The sequence below is a fragment of the Geotrypetes seraphini genome, chromosome 2 (genome assembly GCF_902459505.1).
Source record: "Geotrypetes seraphini chromosome 2, aGeoSer1.1, whole genome shotgun sequence".
NCBI lineage: Eukaryota > Metazoa > Chordata > Amphibia > Gymnophiona > Dermophiidae > Geotrypetes > Geotrypetes seraphini.
This window is the reverse complement of record NC_047085.1, coordinates 410090679-410102653: the sequence shown is the minus strand read 5'-3', so window position 1 is coordinate 410102653 and position 11975 is coordinate 410090679.

Here is an 11975-nt window from a genome sequence, read left to right as displayed (position 1 = left end):
CTAGTTGCTTGAGTTGGTGGCAGTAAGAATTGGTATCAAAATGCATAAAATGAACACCATTACCTCCACAGCTGCCCTTGAGATACATAGTAACATAGTAGATGACGGCAGATAAAGACCCGAATGGTCCATCCAGTCTGCCCAACCTAATTCAATTTAAATTTTTTTTTTTTTTTTCTTCTTAGCTATTTCTGGGCGAGAATCCAAAGCTTTACCCGGTACTGTGCTTGGGTTCCAACTGCCGAAATCTCTGTTAAGACTTACTCCAGCCCATCTACACCCTCCCAGCCATTGAAGCCCTCCCCTGCCCATCCTCCTCCAAACGGCCATACACAGACGCAGACCGTACAAGTCTGCCCAGTAACTGGCCTAGTTCAATCTTTAATATTATTTTCTGATTCTAAATCTTCTGTGTTCATCCCACGCTTCTTTGAACTCAGTCACAGTTTTACTCTCCACCACCTCTCTCGGGAGCGCATTCCAGGCATCCACTACCCTCTCCGTAAAGTAGAATTTCCTAACATTGCCCCTGAATCTACCACCCCTCAACCTCAAATTATGTCCTCTGGTTTTACCATTTTCCTTTCTCTGGAAAAGATTTTGTTCTACGTTAATACCCTTTAAGTATTTGAACGTCTGAATCATATCTCCCCTGTCTCTCCTTTCCTCTAGGGTATACATATTCAGGGCTTCCAGTCTCTCCTCATACGTCTTCTGGCGCAAGCCTCCTATCATTTTCGTCGCCCTCCTCTGGACTGCCTCAAGTCTTCTTACGTCTTTCGCCAGATACGGTCTCCAAAACTGAACACAATACTCCAAGTGGGGCCTCACCAATGACCTGTACAGGGGCATCAACACCTTCTTCCTTCTACTGACTACGCCTCTCTTTATACAGCCCAGAATCCTTCTGGCAGCAGCCACTGCCTTGTCACACTGTTTTTTCGCCTTTAGATCTTCGGACACTATCACCCCAAGGTCCCTCTCCCCGTCCGTGCATATCAGCTTCTCTCCTCCCAGCATATACGGTTCCTTCCTATTATTAATCCCCAAATGCATTACTCTGCATTTCTTTGCATTGAATTTTAGTTGCCAGGCATTAGACCATTCCTCTAACTTTTGCAGATCCTTTTTCATATTTTCCACTCCCTCTTCGGTGTCTACTCTGTTACAAATCTTGGTATCATCTGCAAAAAGGCACACTTTTCCTTCTAACCCTTCAGCAATGTCACTTACATACATATTGAACAGGATTGGCCCCAGCACCGAACCCTGAGGGACTCCACTAGTCACCTTTCCTTCCTTCGAGCGACTTCCATTAACCACCACCCTCTGGCGTCTGTCCGACAGCCAGTTTCTGACCCAGTTCACCACTTTGGGTCCTAACTTCAGCCCTTCAAGATGTTATCATCAAGGGCCTAGAATGTCTAACTTGCATATGACGATTTGGCGGGATATAAGACTTCACATAACATAACTTAACAAATTTTAATCTGTTATCAAATGTGAATATTTTTATTATTCTAGGATAGAATTGCCAGGACAACAAGCATTGGTGGGCCAGAAAGCCTATTCAAATTTTAAAATTTTTCCTAATATGGGGCAGGCTGGTAAAATCTAGTAGCCTTTGGTCCACCATCCAGTTTACCCACCTCTATTCTGGACTGTAGTCCTAGCTCAGTAGCATTCTTCTAGAAATGTGGCATTTATCTGGTTAATTTCAAGCCTCGTTTCAAATACTGTAACCTTTCATCACCCACTGACTGCTTAAATTTTAGTCAGACAAGTTGATGTCCTGCCAAAATGTATACATATAGCATGGAGAATGATCAAAGGCATACTGGGGAGAAGGTCAAACAATTTAAACAGATATTTTGTGGTACTACTGCTAAGGGGCAATTGCACCTTGTATGGCAGATTAAAGTGGAAGTATTGCAAGACTACCTCTAGGGCTCCTGGGTGCCATTTTGAAACCATGGCAGAACCGAACAGAACCATGGCAGAACCAGGAACAGAAAGGGACTGCTTCTGACCACAAGCTTACCAGCACAACCCCCAGGGGAGCCTGTGAAACTGGGATTAGGGGAACTATTAGGGTATTAAGGGGGGGGGGGTCTGATTTTGGAAGGAGTCTGCTCTGTGAAGGATTGAATCAACAGGTTTTAATGTGGGGGGTTCTCCTCAGGGAGAGGAAGTCTATAAGGGAGGAATCGGAATCATGAGGGACCTGGACTGTGACCATGCTTCTGGGCTGCTGCTAGCATGGCTGCAGTTAACACCTCATCTTGAAGTGGTTTTACATGCAGCCTCACTATCTGCAGTTTAAGAACATAAAAACATAAAGAGTTCCCATACTGGGACAAACCAAAGGTCCATCACGCTCAGGATCCTGTTTCCAACAGTAGCCAACCCAGGTCACAAGTACCTGGCAAGATCCAAAGAATTAAAACAGATTTTATGCTGCTTGTCCTAGGAATAAGCAGTGGATTTCCCCAAGCCATCTCAATAATGGTTAAGGAACCTTTGTTTTAGGAAATTATTCAATCTTTTTAAACCCTGCTGCTTTCACCACATTCTCCAGCAATGAATTCAAGAGTTTAATTACACATTGAGTGGAGAAATATTTTCCCCGGTTTGTTTTAAAATCTACTACTTAGTAGCTTCATCACATGCCCCCTATTGTTGGAAAGAGTAAACAAGTGATTATTAGCTACCCTTTCCATTCCGCTCAGTATTTTATAGACCTCTATTATATCTCCCCTGAGCCATATCCTCTCCAAACTGAAGAGCCCTTGTCACTTTAGCCTTTCCTCATAGGGCAGTCGTCTCATATCTTTTATCATTTTTGTTGCCCTTCTCTGTACCTTTTCTAATTCTGCTATATCTTTTTGATAGACAGTGACCAGAATTACACACAGTATTCAAGGAGTGCCAAACCATTATAACATTTTCATAAGTTTTCCATTCCTTTCCTGATAATTCCTAATATTCTATGTGTTTTCTTAGCTGCTGCCATACACTGAGCTGAGGGTTTCAGCATATCCTCAATGATGACACCTAGATCCTTTCTCTGGATAGTGGCTCCTAATATGGAACCCTGCATTGAATAGTTATATTTTGTGTTCTCTTTGTGACAGCTAGCGTATGACACCAATCCATGCACTAACTGTCACAGTCAGCTACTTCTCTGGTCCACGTTAAGCAGATTATTTATTATGCTGGCTGGTTTTAACGTGTGCTAGTTATTAGCATGGACTCATACTAATGGCTATTATGTGGTAAAACTTACAATAGCTTCCTACGAGTTAGGTAAAAGTGCTCCTTTACAAGCCAGCTCTCAACAATGTTCAAAACAAAACAGTTGTCAGAATAAAGATGTTTTGTGAAATATAGCTACCGTTAGTGCTGACAACTTTGATTTTCAATTATAAATTCTGGTTGCATTTACTAGATATAAGCAAGCTCAATTCAGATTTCAATCAAGGACGCGAATGACTATCACATGGTAGAAAACAATCAAATTTACTCTAGGCATCACTAAATCATCCAGGTGCTGATTAAATCTTGTGTCAAGCCATCCTGTCTGCTTCACCAGTGTTGCTGTTTACATAAGCTGCTTTTGCTGTTAAGGACTTAGGTTTAAAAGTCTAAGCTTTTTCACTCTCCCAAATACAAAATGTATTGACCTTGTATATTATAATCAATGAACCCAATACCACCAAGGATTGGATTTAATAATGAATAATTCACATTTTTATATCTGCAAAATTGTTTCAGAAAACTGGCCCCTAACTGCTTAAAGTGGTCTGAACAAAAATAAGTGTATACAGGGCAACAGAAAAGCGATATCAAAATAAAGCATTTAGAGGAAACCAAAGCAATTCTATAGAGAACTAGGGAAGAGTATTGGTGCAGTTGAAATACCAAGTTCAAGTTCAATGTATTTGATATACGGCAAAATATAAACAGAAGTTTAGGCTAAGCAGTTTACAATAAAATTGAGGGGGCAGAAATAATTTCTAAAAACAATAAAACAAACACAAGACAAAAGACGTGACATGATCAATAAAAACAAAAGGATAGGGAATCAGGTATGATTACATTTTTTTATTCAAAGGTAAAAGATGGGAAGGAAAAAACAAAAGGGACATGGAAACTAAGTAAAAAAATTCTGAACCAGTAAAATTAACTATAATATTTATGATGTTGTGGATTCATATGCCAAATTAAAAAAAAATAGGCTTTTAGTTGGGATTTACAGTTCTTAAAAAGATTGTTCGGTCCTAAGGTACAAGGGAAGAGAATTCAATAAAGTAGGTGCCATCACAGAAAAAAACAGGAATTCCTATGAATGTCTAAGAATACGTGCCTGAAAGAGGGAACAACCAAAATGTGTTGCTGAGTAGAGCAAAGTGTCCTTTGAGGAGAATAAGGAACAAGAAAATTGATTAAAAAAATAAAGAAAGACCATATGACTGAATCTGGAAAGAGAGAATAAATTTTCTTTATTTTTTAAATTTTTAAATTTGGCATATGAATCCACAACATCATAAATATTATAGTTAATTTTACTGGTTCAGAATTTTTTTACTTAGTTTCCATGTCCCTATTGTTTTTTCCTTCCCATCTTTTACCTTTGAATAAAAAAATGTAATCATACCTGATTCCCTATCCTTTTGTTTTTATTGATCATGTCACGTACCTTAGATATTCTATAGAATATCTGACAGATTTGTTCTGACAGATTTGTTTTTATTGATCATGTCATGTACCTTAGATATTCTATAGAATATCTGACAGATTTGTTCAGACTTATAAAGAGGAGTAATATGGTCAAATTTACAGCAGTGATACAAATCCGAAGAGCAGTATTTTGAACAAGCTGAAGTCAGTGAAATTAATATTGTGGAAGACCAATAAAAAGAGAATTACAATAATCAAGTTTGGAGAAAACTATAGAATGTAAAAGAATTGGCAGAAATTTCCTATTAAAAAGAGACCAGATAGATTGCAGATGTTGAGAGATACTACTTTAGATAGGTGAGAAGGAAAAGACAGTGTTGTCCAGAATAACTCCAAGAATCTTAGTAGCAGTAGTATTTGAAAGGGCTGTACCACTCATTGTGAAGCACGGAGGATTGCTTATTGGTATTAAGGAGAAAAAAAAAATCATAATTGCAGTTTTTGATGAGTTAATTTTTAGTTTATTTGTTGTCAGCCACTCAACAACTTGGTCCAATTTACCAGAGATAAGAGAGTAATTAGGAATTAAATGAAAGAAGAAGTTGAATGTCATCTGTGTAAATAAAAAAAAGGTAAACCCAAGAAACTGAAGCTATAGCGCGAGCTAATCCGGTGCATGCGTTAAAAACGCTAGCGCACCTTTGTAAAAGGAGCTCTTAAACTCTTGGCCAAGACCTGGCAGACTACAAAATTAATTGGCAAATTCTTCATTCATAAGAGTTGCCATACTGAGGCAGACCATCAAGTTCGTCAAGCTCAGTATCCTATTTCCAATAGTGGCCAACCCAGGTCACAAGAACCTTTGAAGATCCCAAAGAGTAGAACAGATTTTATGCTGCTTATCCTAGGAATAAACAATGGATTTTCCCAAGTCCTTCTTAATAATGACTTATGGACTTTACTTTTAGGAAGTTATCCAAACTTTTTTTAAACCCTACTATGCTAACTGCTTTCACCACATTCTCTGGCAATAAATTCCAGAGTTTAATTACACATTAAGTGAAGAAATATTTTCTCTGGTTTGTTTTGTATCTACCACTTACTAGCTTCACTGCATGACTCCTAGTCCTAGTACCAAATTCCACCACATACAAATTCTGTTGAATAATGAACGTGGCTGCACAGCTGATAATAAAATGAAACTGGCAAGAAAGTGTTTGACTTCTATAAGCTAGTTTGCATTGGTTTTCAGTGATGGAACATCCTAAATCTCTTATGTTGGTGTTTGCTATTAAGACCTTGCCAGGACTACAGCCCCCAAGACTCATCCAGTTCCATCCAAGGCCCAACCAGTTCCATCCAAGGCCCACCTAGTAGTGCACCCCAGCCACCTGCAATCTAGCATTTCTGCATTTTCCTGTCCCTCTCTTACCCTCACCACTATGCTTCTACTTTAAATTATAGGCGGATCTTCCCTGTTGCCTAGGAAGTTGCAGCAGAGAGGGTGGATCACAGCAGAGGGAAGGCCCTGAACTGTGCCTGTGTGAAACACTACTGATAAGGGATGAGGGAGGGAAAAGGCTGGAGAAGTGCTGTATCAGCATGGGGCAGAGAAGGCAAGGGAAGGGAGAAAGGTGCTGGACTTGCAAAGGAGGGGGAGGGGGCAGCTAAAGTTAAAGCCTACAGAGGGATGGAGGAAAGGGAAAGAGAGGTATTTTACCAGGGAGGGTTTAGAGGGAAGGGAAAGAGATGCAGGACCAAGAGGATGAAAGAAAAGGGAGACAAATGCTTAACCCACAGTAGGGTATGGGTGAGGGATAGAGGAGAGAAGCTGGACACATAAACAGAGGAGAGATGATGGGCATAGTGTAGGGCAACAAAGGGGAGATGCTGTATAGAAACAGAAACATGATGGCAGATAAAGGTCAAATGGCCCATCCACAGTAACCATTATCTCTTCTTCTCTGGGGATACAGGAGTGGGAGATAGAGAAATGATGATGGATGTGGGGATATAAACACAGTGAAGATACTCAGAGGCATAGTAAGGGGTAACAGGGGATGAACCTCACCGGACACCATTTTGGTGGGGATGCAGACACCTCTCTGCTCCCCATGCCACACTTATGCCCTTCTTCCCCCATACCTCTTTAAATCTACACCAATGTGGCCTACTGCTTGTGCTGGCCTGGCTCCTCTCTGAAATCATTTCTTGATCACAGGGTCAGGAAGTTATGTCAGAGGGAAAGTCAACGCTGGCGCGAGAAACAGGCTGGAGAAGCTGTTTGTGCTGGTGAAGATTTAAAGAGGAATGGAGGAAGAGAAGGCGTGAGTGTGGTGTGGGGGGACAGGGAAAGAGCAAGGGGGAGCCACCACCACCACAGGTGCCTCTTACCCTCACTACACCACTGGAGATATTGGACAAGGAGCTGGACAAGTTGCTATAGAGCCACAGAGAAGGGAGTTGCTGATCATGGGGAAAGATATGGATAAAGAGATGTGAGATGGATAGTGAAAATGGAGAGCGAAGAAATATCAAATATAGAGGAGACCATAGCATATGAGCTAAGAGAAGATAGAGGAAAGCAGAAACCAGAGACTGAGGCCATCCTGATTTGAAAAATAAAATTACCAGACAACAAAAGGTAGAAAAATATTTGTATTTTCTATTTTGTGATTAGAATATGCCAGATTTGGAATATACTGTATATCTTGCCAGATCTGGTGTTAAACATGGCTGGGGCCCAGAGCAAAAACTTAGGAGGGGACTCCAAAGCTTATTACCAAGCTGCACTCCCTCCTCCCCCCACCTACCTGTGCTATTTTATATTTTGCACAGAGGGAAATACATCTTTTTCTGTTTTTCTGGTGTCATACTACATGCAAGGTTTTGGTTAAATTTATGTTAATAGTTTGTGATCACTTATTCTATATTTGGCATTTTTGTTCCATGTGTGTAACCAAGGTGTTCTGTTAGCATGAATTTTCTATGTAGCCTTCTGTAGAAATTTGGTTTGTTCAGATTTCCCTAAAGATGTATTCATATGTTAAGGGCCCAATGTAATACATAGGGTCCTAAAATATCATAAGTAGGATCCTTGTTTTGGAAGTTAATGCTGGCATCATAGATTTGTCTAGTTTGAGTGACTTTTTGTTTTAAAATTTTTTAAAATTTATTATATGGATGCTGTTGAGATTACACTAGAAATCAAAATGTTCTAGCTGTGCTCTGCACCCATTGTTGGTAGAGAGCCAGGGGGGTTCTATGGATGCATAGTAACATAGTAGATGACGGCAGATAAAGACCCGAATGGTCCATCCAGTCTGCCCAACCTGATTCAATTTCAATTTTTTTATTTTTTTCTTCTTAGCTATTTCTGGGCAAGAATCCATAGCTCTACCCGGTACTGTGCTTGGGTTCCAACTGCCGAAATCTCCATTAAAACCTACTCCAGCTCATCTAAACCCTCCCAGCCATTGAAACCCTCTCCAGCCCATCCTCCCCCAAATAGCCATATACAGACACAGACCGTGCAAGTCTGTCCTTAAAAATCTGCACTTAAAAGTAAAATCACTTAAATGTAAAATATCTTGACAAAATCCAAGTTGGCTTTCTCTCATTAATCGATGTGCAGAATTTATTTGGCTTTAAGCATATTTGTTGGGGGACTGAGGCTCAATGGGGGGGGGGGGGGTTTGAAGAGTACAATTTCTTGTACATCCACTAGCCATCAATGTTCATTAAAATTATTGGGGCTGGGTTACAGGTGGAGCATAGGGTAGGGCAGGGGCAGGAAATGGCGGCGGGTTTTCTCTTTCAAAAGGTTAGTAACCCTAGTGCCCATCCATCCAACCTGTTGACCCATCCAAAAATTGTCTTTTGGCTATGTCACTGCCTTACACAAATTGCCTGACTTGTTTGATAAGCTATACTGGTATGGGGATGGCATATGAATGGTACACCACTAAAAAAAAAAAAAAAAAAGAATGCCTCGAAGTCACTAAAGAGGCAATAAAAAGTAGGGCTAAAGAGATGTATCCACTGGGATTTTTGCTTAAATATACAGTAGTAAAACTGCTTCAGCTCAGCCAGTGTTTCGGTGCCTGAAAGGAACCTTCATCAGGTGTCTACAAATTAATTAAATACAAGCATTTTAAACATACATTCATTTAATTACCAAAACAAATATATAAAAAAAATTTAAAAACATAATCCAGACATGAGGACTTTCAGCAAAACAATAAATAAACATATAGAAGTGAACGGAAGACCAAGATGGCATCTGGTGGAGAGGATGTGGATTGAAGTGCTCCATGGTATCCTCAGTAATGGGGAAGATCTGGGATTACCCCTCTAAGGCCCAGCAAGCATCCTCTTACCGGCAGTCAATGATTCCGGGGCTTCTTTCAATCAGGTCTAGCTCACCACGATTAGCCTCTGCTGAGGGGTTTGAAGCAGTACCTCTAGGAGAGCTCGACACCACTCTGTCTGGAATCACGGATAGCTCCACCTCTACCCATGAAGGCATCATCGACTTTGGATCAGCAGTCGGTTGTACAGTTAGGTCTCCTTTTACAAAGGTGCGTTAGGAGACGGTAGTTTTTCGGCTAGCATGCGCTAATCCAGTGCATGCACTAAAAACTCTACTGTAAAAGGAGCCCTAAGTGCCTCTTTCTAAAGTTTGTTACATTGCAGCAAAAAAAAAAAAAATGCCTCAGAATAAAATGGATGCCTTTAGGGCAAGAGAGGAATAAACTCAAGACAGTCTAGATTTAACTGTTTTTTTGGAAAGATCTGAACCTGAAGTAATCAGTAGAGCTACTCTCATGGCTACCTTTGTTTTTCATCAAGAAAGTGACCATATCTTGAGACTTTTCTTTAAGTATAAAACTCTTGATTATATGGGACAAAATATCTAGGTTTTCCTAGATCTTACTAAAATTACTCGAGAGGAGAAAGACATTTCTAGCATATAGAGGGAAAGTTCAGTCACTGGTTGGCATTTTTCAACTTCAATAACCTTGTAAATGTGAAGTAATTATTTCTTCTGTTTAATATGTTTTTTCCAATCCAGAACAGCTCCAGTTCTTATTGGAAGCTAAGCAATTTGAAGTGGTTAACACAAAAATCTGTTTTGTCACTCCCTCCCTAATCCCTTCCCCTCTATATCTCATCATTCCCTCTGTAATTCCTTACCTAAGCACACAGATTCACCATTTGTCTTGTATATCTGTCATAATTAGATTGTAAGCTCTTTTGAGCAGGGACTGTCTTTTTTGTGACTTCATACAGCGCTGCGTGCGTCTGGTAGTGCTATAGAAATAATACATAGTAGTTGTAGGGGGGTTTCTCTTAAGGAATTAAATTGGAGCTTATATGATTTTTCTTTGGGCCTGATCCTCCCGTAATATAATTCCTTATTCATATTTCATGTATTGATATCCCTTAGCTTCAAGGGTATTTTCCTTTCCTGGTCGTCCCTGATTGTGTAGCATGATTAATTTGAAGAATATGGGGCTCATAATCAAAACTTAAACACGTCTAAAAACCCGCCAAGTTGTCCAAGTGTCGATAATCAAACTGACTTTCTGGATGTATCCAGGGACTTTTTAGGCCTCTGAATGCTGCTGTGCACCCAGAGCTAAAAGTGACATATCTGGAGGAGTGGTTAGGGCAGTATTTGGGTGGGATGTGGGCCAACCTAGACTTAGTCGTCCTGCAGGGATAATCAAATGTTTCACGAGACTTCCTGGATGAAACTTATATGCTGTGAGTTAGATGATACAAAAGCAGGTATGTGCCAAAAAGGTATCCAAAGTGACCAGGTAACCACCACAGACATAACATAAAGACCCCCCCCCAAGTAATCACTGACCCCCCTCACACTGGCACAAATATCAGAATAAAAACATGCATACCTATCTCCAGAACATCAGCACCTGCTATAAGAAAAGAAAACCTAGTACAGCTGCATACAGGTGTTTTAATTAGCATGGGGGGGGGGGGGGGTGTCTAGTGAACCATAGAGAGGATGACCCAGGCCTATAAGCCAATCTAACCTCTACATTCATGGTGGAAAATGTGAGCCCACCAAGAAACTCCCAAACCCTACTCTACTGCCATATAGGTGCCACCTGCAGCAATAAGGGCTACTGGGGTTGTAGACAGGTGGGTATAGTGTGTTTTGGGGGGCTCACCATATCCTATGAGGGAGTTCTGGTGAGTTTTTTGTGAAGTTCACAGCAGTGCCCTGTAAGGTGCTCCACTGCTCTGTTGCCATATCCGAGTGGCCAGTCCATTACAATGCTGGCCCCTCCCATGTCCAAATGTTCTTGCTCTGGGCATTTGGGACTTAGACAAATATTTGGTCTGAACGTCCAGATAGACGATTTTTGGAAACAAAAAATTCTAGATGTATTTTTTGAGAATGGACATTTTACCACTGCTGACTTTGGGTGTCTAGCACCATACATCTGAATTAGACTTAGACGTTTCTTTTGATTACGCCCCTCCACATGTTTATTTCCGACATCATTATTTTTGCAATAATATGCTTTTCTGTCAAGTATATTGCCTGTGCAATAATTATAATGAAAAAAAACCCATAGAGAGGTGAACATATAAATATATAAATAAATATAGTGTGTTGTTTTAATACAAGTATTAAAGTAAACCAAAGAGAGAAGGCCACAGAAATTCAACTTCATTAAGTGGAACAAGAATCAAAAGGGTTCATAAGTCAGGTAGTTAATAAACCAATTAAGACCCACATACATATGCTCATGTTCTAATTAGGCTAGAAAAATATTAAGTGGCTTTAACTGTACATACTTTGCTGGGGAGAAGGCTAAGGCCAATGACCCACCTAGACCTCTGCCAAGCACCAGGCTGAGCGATCCCTGAAGTGGCCAAGCTAGGACTGATGACAGAAAATAAACATACGGATGTTCTTTACTTTCCATAGGGTGATTTCTTTTCCTCCCTCTTATTATATATCTCTGTAATGTTAGTGATGTCTTCTCTCGTATGCTTAATTAGATTGTGAACCCGTTTAGGACAGAGAGAGAGTAGCTCAATGCCTATATTTAGTATTGTAAACCGCTTAATACCTATGTTCAAGCACTATATCAAATATAATAAATCTAATCCAATCCAAAATCCAGTTCACAGGACCAGGAAGTTACATCAGAGGGAAGGTTCAAGCTAGTGTTTGGACTTTTTGAAACAGATCTACTTTTTAGGATCAGCTGGGTAATTCTGACCCAGGCTGGTTGCTATCAGATGCATGATGCTAG